The sequence below is a fragment of the Tupaia chinensis genome, unplaced genomic scaffold, assembly GCF_000334495.1.
Source record: "Tupaia chinensis unplaced genomic scaffold, TupChi_1.0 Scaffold000406_1, whole genome shotgun sequence".
NCBI classification, from domain to species: Eukaryota; Metazoa; Chordata; class Mammalia; order Scandentia; family Tupaiidae; genus Tupaia; species Tupaia belangeri.
This window is the reverse complement of record NW_006159908.1, coordinates 1,688,182-1,695,717: the sequence shown is the minus strand read 5'-3', so window position 1 is coordinate 1,695,717 and position 7,536 is coordinate 1,688,182.

Genomic DNA, 7,536 nt, shown 5'->3' with positions numbered 1-7,536 from the left:
ATACTGTCTGCACTCCATGGTGGAAATTGAAAGATTAGAGGACATAATAGCAGTGAAAATAGATATGGACACTGGAGACAGTGTAGAAGGAAGGTGGGAGAGGGGAAGAGTATAGGGAAGGAAATTAGGGAGAAATAGAGAGGTAAGACATTTGTGAGACACAGAAATGGTTTATGGCCTACTGATGATAATATGTATAGTATTCTCAAGTGGACTGGTCTGAGGTGTATTACATGTTGGGTAAATTCTCTTGACAAGCTAAATGATGTATAGTGATCGAATATATTAAAAAATAAAGGGGAAAAAAGCATTCATTTCTCCATATCATAACCACTTTTTAATATTGCTTTTTGGCAAATGTACTTCTTCTACAGTTCGAATATTACAAGTTTGGCTGGGGGAAATAAAAAAGGTAAGCTATCCCAACTCTGTCACAGATTCTGCTTCCAGAAAACCTAATCAATCTAATGAAATTAGCAAGGTTGGAGGTCAGTGACCCTAGGAAACAGACTCTAAAGTGAGATTTTAGAACTGCTTTATCCATCCCCATTCTCTAACCAATCTGGCGATTAGAACCCTGTTACTAGTGATAGGTGTATTATTGATAGTTCCAGGCTTGTGGTAGCAGTACAATGTTTTAAACTTTCACTGATAGCAATCTGAAATAGGATACTAGTGAAAGGCAATATGCGTATAGGTGAGGCAAATCAGTGTTTGAGAAGTGTAGAGAAAGTAGAAATTTTAAGAACAACAGCATTGATGGCTATTGCCAGGAGGTATCCATTCACTAGAGAAAGACAATGAAAGGCCAAGAGGTATTAATCCTCAATTTAATGCAAAGTTTAAAAGTCAGAGAGCATTCTTGGCTGCATAAGAATAGATTTTTATCTCATGCAGTGGAGATAAGAGCTAATAAGTAATTATTTGGTGCAAGATTCTAAGAATAGCAGAGTTCAGAAAAGAATGGATTACTCCAGTTACATCTACTGCAGTAGATAATCAAAGATTGTCTACCACGACAACGTCAAGGTCCTTTGAGAAGGAATAGGACACTGAGACTTAGAATAGAGAATAGGGGAGGGTGAGAGGGAAGGAATCAAGGGGGATAAGAAAGAAGCACAATATTTAAGGGACACAAAATGGAAAATTATCAGTTGATGATAATATGCATGGTGATATCTTTGACTGAACCAGTATACAGTGTATTCAAGATGGGAAAATTCATACGGTATGCTGTAATGATACTCAGTGAGGGAATATAATAAAACAATAATTAATAATAATAATAATGAAAGAATAGAGATGCCGCTGGTTTTATGCATCAAAGTGTCTTGATTCCCAAAATTCCTTTGGATTTTGGGGCTGGAAAAAGTGGTATACTCCTCCCCTTTAAAAGCTAGCACGCCCCTCCTTTAATAAAGATAACTCAGAAGCCTCTTTCTTGCACCTTAATGAGATTCATTTCCTTCTCCTAGAGACCAAGGCAGTAACTATATTCTACTTGGAATATATCATATCAAGGAAGTTCTAAACCTGCTAACTAAAGAGACCATATACCAAAAGAACTGTAGGACCTAGCCTGTGTGTAATTTCAGGAGCCAAAAGCAAAAATATATAGGCAAGGAGTCTTCATAAAGTCGATGGAAACATGGAATTAAAGTGTGAGCTTATTTTGCTGCCAAAATTGAAATTGATACATAGCTTTTTTTGCATAATATATATTTCTATGAAGTTTTTGAAGATCTCTCATAAATAACTAGGTACTAGATTAAAGGACGGAGGAAGGAGAAACATAAAGCCGGATAAGGGAGAGATAACATATGGATACTCTTTCCTATCATACAGGACTCAACACCCTGATAGGTGGTATTAATGTTTTCTAGACTAATCCTTGGATGCCTAGATAATATATAGTGTTGTTTCATTATGAATGGAAGAGGAAGGCAACAAAGGGCTTAGAAATGGTGGCATATGGGACAAGCAGATGGCATAATGGTTATGTCACTAGGCTACCACATGACTGACCACGGTTTGAGTCCTAGACCTGGAGGCTTGAAACTCATGCCAGGTATGTGTGCATGCATGTCCAAAATCCCAAGAGGAAAATGGAGGAGCAGGGATTGTGGTGTGGCCATGCCTTTGGGGGGGGGGGCGGGGTGATTTCTCACTTTCTGTCTCTCCAGTGAGTGTACATTCCCTATAGCAAAAATATGTCTCTTAAAAAAAGGGAGGGAGGTGTTGGCATATTAGTATAACTAACATATAAGGTTAAAAAAATCAATTAGACTTTAGGAAGTGGCCAGAAAGCTTTTCATGTACTAAAATTAAAAGGTATCCACTAGTAAAATTGGTTTCGGCATTATTGAGACTGCTGTTTATGGATGTGAGTTGACCAAAGAAAATGCAGTTACAGACCTAGTCTTCCTCATAGCAATTGGGATAATGAGATTGCACAATAATAGAGACTAAGTGTCTGCATTTAATTTTTAGATCCAAAGAAGCTATAGTATCATGTCAGTGTGGCAACTAAGAGAGTCTGACATAAACATATGGAAATGGTTAATAGAACAACATGCTCTATTAGACAATCTATTAGAACATGTTGTTCTATTAACCATTAATGCACAGAGCCAAAATAAATGAGCAGTCAACATGAGTATTGCTCAATACAATCAGAAGAGTCAAGAATAATCACTAGAAGGCTAAGAATAGCCATCCTACAAAGTGCTGTCTATCTGCCAGCTAGGAAGAGGGGGCTCACCAGAAACCAACCTTTATCTTGGACTTTGAGCCTCCAGAACTGTGAGAAAGGAAATTGTCAAAAACACCCATTTTGTTATGGCATCCTGAGCAGACAACTACATCAGCTAATAAAATTAATCAGAACTATTTTGGTACCCTAGAATAAATGGCAGACTTGGTATGTTTGCATGTGTACATGGGCATGTACATATAAACACAGAATATGTGTATGTGTGCCTGTATGTGTGTGTGTGCGTGTGTGTGTGTGTGTGTGTGTATGATTCAGGGATGGGGGATCATCATATCCTATTTAATTTAGGTTTAATTTAGGACACCAATCATACAGACCAAATAGTTACTGGCACACAACCATGTACTGCTACAAACTGAGTTAAGTAGTAGCCCTAGTTGCTGCTACTTTGCCCATTGTGACGTCTTTGCTGAACCAAATGAACATATCCCCAATTATGTAGTATGTGATCACTGATTTGGTGAAAATTTGTTTTCCATTGCTGTCTGGAACAAGAACCAGAAATAGTTTGAATTCTTGTGGGACAAAAAACTATAAGCATTTACTGACTTATCCAAGAACTGTGTTAGGTTTCTTATATTGTCATAAATATTCCAATGGACTTCAACTGTCCTAATAATCTTCAGCACACTGCATAGATCCACCACATTGATGATGTTATGCTCACTAGATAAGATGAGCAAGAAGTGGTAAGTAAATATGAAGCCTGGTAAGACATATGAGTTATAGAATATGGGGCGGGAGGGTGGGGGTGGGGAAACTAAAAAGATTCAGGGTCCTACCAGAACAGTGAAGTACTTAGGATTCCAGTCAACTGGAACATATCAGGATCTCTCTCTAAAGAGCAAATTATTCTTCCTTATACTTTATCACCAAGAAGAAAATATACTTGGCAGGCTTTGATGGGTTGTTGAAACAGCACACCCCAGCTCCAACTTACTTAGGATGTGACATAAAAGCCTCATGAAAAGAATTTACAAAAGGTTTAGGACATCATAGAAGCAGCTCAGCTATATAGCCGAATGTATCCTAACCAATTCACATTATCAGAGCAAGGTATCTCAAACAGCACTATTTATATTTTGTGCCAGATAATTATTTGATGGGGGTTGGAGAGTGGCAGTCTTATGTATCATAGACTATTTAGCAGATGCCACTAAATGCCAGTGGCAACTCTTTCCACTTTTGACAACCACAATTGCTTCCAGACATTGACCTTCAAATATGACATACAACGTTTCAGATTCTGGGATACCAAATTGTCTGCAGCTGGAAACCACTCTAGTTATTTGCAATAGGGAAATATGCCTTTCAGAGTTAATGGACACGCCTAATAGGAGAATCATAAATCGGACCCATAGGGAGCATAGTCAGTTGAAATACATACCATCGGCAAATAGTTTTTCATGCCAGTGAGCCTGGGGAGAAATGGAGCATCCAGATCAGCTCTGGTGGTTACATAAGTTGGATCCCACTGATACACAGTCAAGTCTCTACCTGTTGACTTGAGAAACAATCTGAGTGCATATGGGTGCATGTGCAAAATCCCAAAAGGAGAAAGAAAGGGAGGAGGAGAGGGGATTGTGCCATGACCATTCAGCATAGCAGACGGTGTCTCATGCCCCCTCTTCACCATCCCCCCACTCCCACCTTTGCTCTGTCTCTATTTAGCAACATGTGCACGCTCTAGCAAATTCAAAAAAAGAAGAAAGGGAGAAAGAAAAAAAAGAGAGAAGGAAGAAGAAAGAAGAAAGAAAGAGAGAAGAAAGAAAAAAGAAAAATGAATGAGAGAGAAAAAAAGAGAAAGAGAGAAGGAAGGAAGAAGAAAGAAAAAAGGAAGATGAAGAAGGCATAAGAAAGAAAAAGAGAGAGAAGATCCAACCATAGGACATCAAGTAACCACATAGCCATAGCTGTCTATCATGAGATGATTCCATAAGCCCAACCAAGTTACAAATTTGGGTGGGATTAATAGGAATCCATTGTTTAGTGAGAAGATTATATCTGGGGTTTGGCCAAAAAAACTGCTCAGTCAAATGGACTACTTATCAATGTTTGTCAGTCTGCTGACATTTCTAACCAAGCAACAAAGGAGGAAAAGGGTGAGACAGCTTCACTCAAGATAGGTGAAAAAATGAAAGTTTTCCCTACAAACCTAAAATAAACTGCTGCTATCTCATATACCTTTGATAGAACTGAAAGACATTTGTGAGAAGAAATCCTTGTAGTGGGTAGAGCTGTGGTTACTACACCAATTATCACTTTGCATAATAATATATTTATATCTTCAAATAAATTTATATCCTAAAGGAGAAATGACTCTAGGTAAAAATAAGATGCATTGGGACCAGCAGATGGCATAGCAATTATGTTGCTGGACTCCCATATGGCCACTGCAGTTCGAGTCCCAGTCCCAAACTCATGCTGGGCATGTGTGTGTGCATGCCCAAGATTCTGGGAGGAGAACAAAGGAGAAGGGATTGTAGGTGTGACCATCTTCCTTGGGGTGATTTCTCAGTTTTCCTCTCACTGTCTCTGTCTTTCTCTCTCCCTCGCTCTCTCTTTTTCTCTCTGGTGAGTGCACATGCCCTTTGGCAAAAACCTCTAAATAGAGAGATAGATGATAGATAGATAGATAGATAGATAGATAGATAGATAGATAGATAGATAGATAGATAGATAGATAGATAGATAGATAGATAGATAGATAGATAGATAGATAGATAGATAGATAGATAGATAGATAGATAGATATAGTTAGTTGCAAATGGTTTGTCTGGATGTGCTGGGTCTTGGATATGAAATGATTAGAAGGCCAGGGACAAAGAGGTCTGGAAATGAGGATGAATGAATATGTTGAAAATTTGTACTACATGGTAACATCTGGTAATGGGCTTGACCACAGAACAGACCCTAAATAACCGATAGGCAGAATAATTTTTGCAAGTTTATATAAACCCAGTCACTGTCAGAGGTTTCTCAATTCTGGACTTAGGAGTAGCTACGGTGTCAGGGATACAGACTATGCATGAACCTGACATCATGACCTCTCACTCACCAAGACTGTTGTAATTACCACCTCTGTCATATGTTCTACCTGCCAGCAATACAAATCAACTCCCTCCCTGCCCTCCACCCACCTTCAGGAGAGCAATCTGCTATTTGCTGGCAAGTTGAATGCATCAGACTATCCTATTCTCAAAGGAATAACAATTCACAAGGACTGAAATCAATATATTTATATCCTAAGTATGAATATAAATTTACCTTTTTAACTAAGGTACTTGGCTTGCATCACTATCCTAGGGTTTACAGAACATGTCATTCACAAACCCAGAATCTATATAACATTGTAATAGACCAAAAGACTCACTTTATAAAAGGAGACTTAGCAGTGGACTTATGACCATATTATCTACTTGTGTTATTGCATGTAGCACCACCTAGAATCTGTCAATTTGGAGATGAAAGCCATTCTCAGAATGCAGAATATAATCTAGTTAAATTTTTCAAAAATATGAATGACATTTGTGTCTTTAAGGTAGACATGGATCTTAGAACCAAGAGATGAAAGTGAAAGTGACCCCATTGCACATCTTTCCTAGTGTCCTACATGGGGAATCTGTGCTTCCTCTTTCTACAAAATAGGGTGTATGGGGTCTAGTTGTCCTGGTTTCCAGGTGGGACTGGAATGCTTCCATCAGGGCACAATTAGGCTTCCATTCTGTCTCTCTCTCTCTCCTTTTTTTTTTTTAATCACTTTAGGTTTCTTTGTGCCAAGAGATCAGCAGGCAAAGAAAGGAGCCAGTTACCAACCAGATAGCAATAGCTGACCCTGAAAATCAGGAGCGGTATAACTGCTGTTACACAGTAAAATCAGACAAGAATACACTTGGCACCCAGGAGATCCAGTGAGATGCTTATTGGCATTTTCCTGCTCAATTTTATTAGTAAGTAGCAAGGACAGCTGCCACAGCCTGAGAAGCATAATAAAATCAGGAGCTTAGAACTTTCAATGATAAGAATCTGCATTACCTCAACAGATAAGCCTTCTACATGAGGACAGGACAAGTATTAGTAAGATGACCAACTCATCCCAGTATAGTACTAAAATCCCACATCTTGAGAAACTCCACAGTTCTAGGCACACTGTCCCAGTTTTAAAAGTGAAAGTTCCACATCCCATGAATCTCTTCAGTCTTGGAAAACCATGGAGAAGTGGTCACTTAAGTGCTACTCTAAGTGAGGGAAACCTAGAGTGAGTAGCAGAGTAGGGAGATGATAATTTGAGACCAGCAGCACTGACAGGTGCTGTAGTATATTTCATTAAACTTCTTGTGAGTTTGCAAGGGAAAAGAGTAAACAGAATACTGGGACATTTCCAGAAATTGTGAACATACTAAATGTTCTAATCATGCAAATACTATAAAGGGTGAACTGTAAAGAAAGCTCAGGTGCCCTGATTCTCCTCTTCAAGATGGAAAAATAATTCTCTTGACTGATAGGTGACACACAGCTTAGTCCTTGTCCAGAAATTAATCTCAGTCAAAAAAGATCAGCAATCTAAAATAATGCCCTTTCCCCAGGACAAACACATTTCCTTGCCTGGTTCTTGAAAGGAATACAATGATGCATTTTTCTTGCCTCATTTCAGTGTAAATCTAAAGGCCTATGTCAGCCTCAGAGCTCCCCATAGGATTGGCTGAGTACACTTGGTTGCAGCTACACTGTAATCCAGCTTCTCTCTTTACCAGTATTATTCC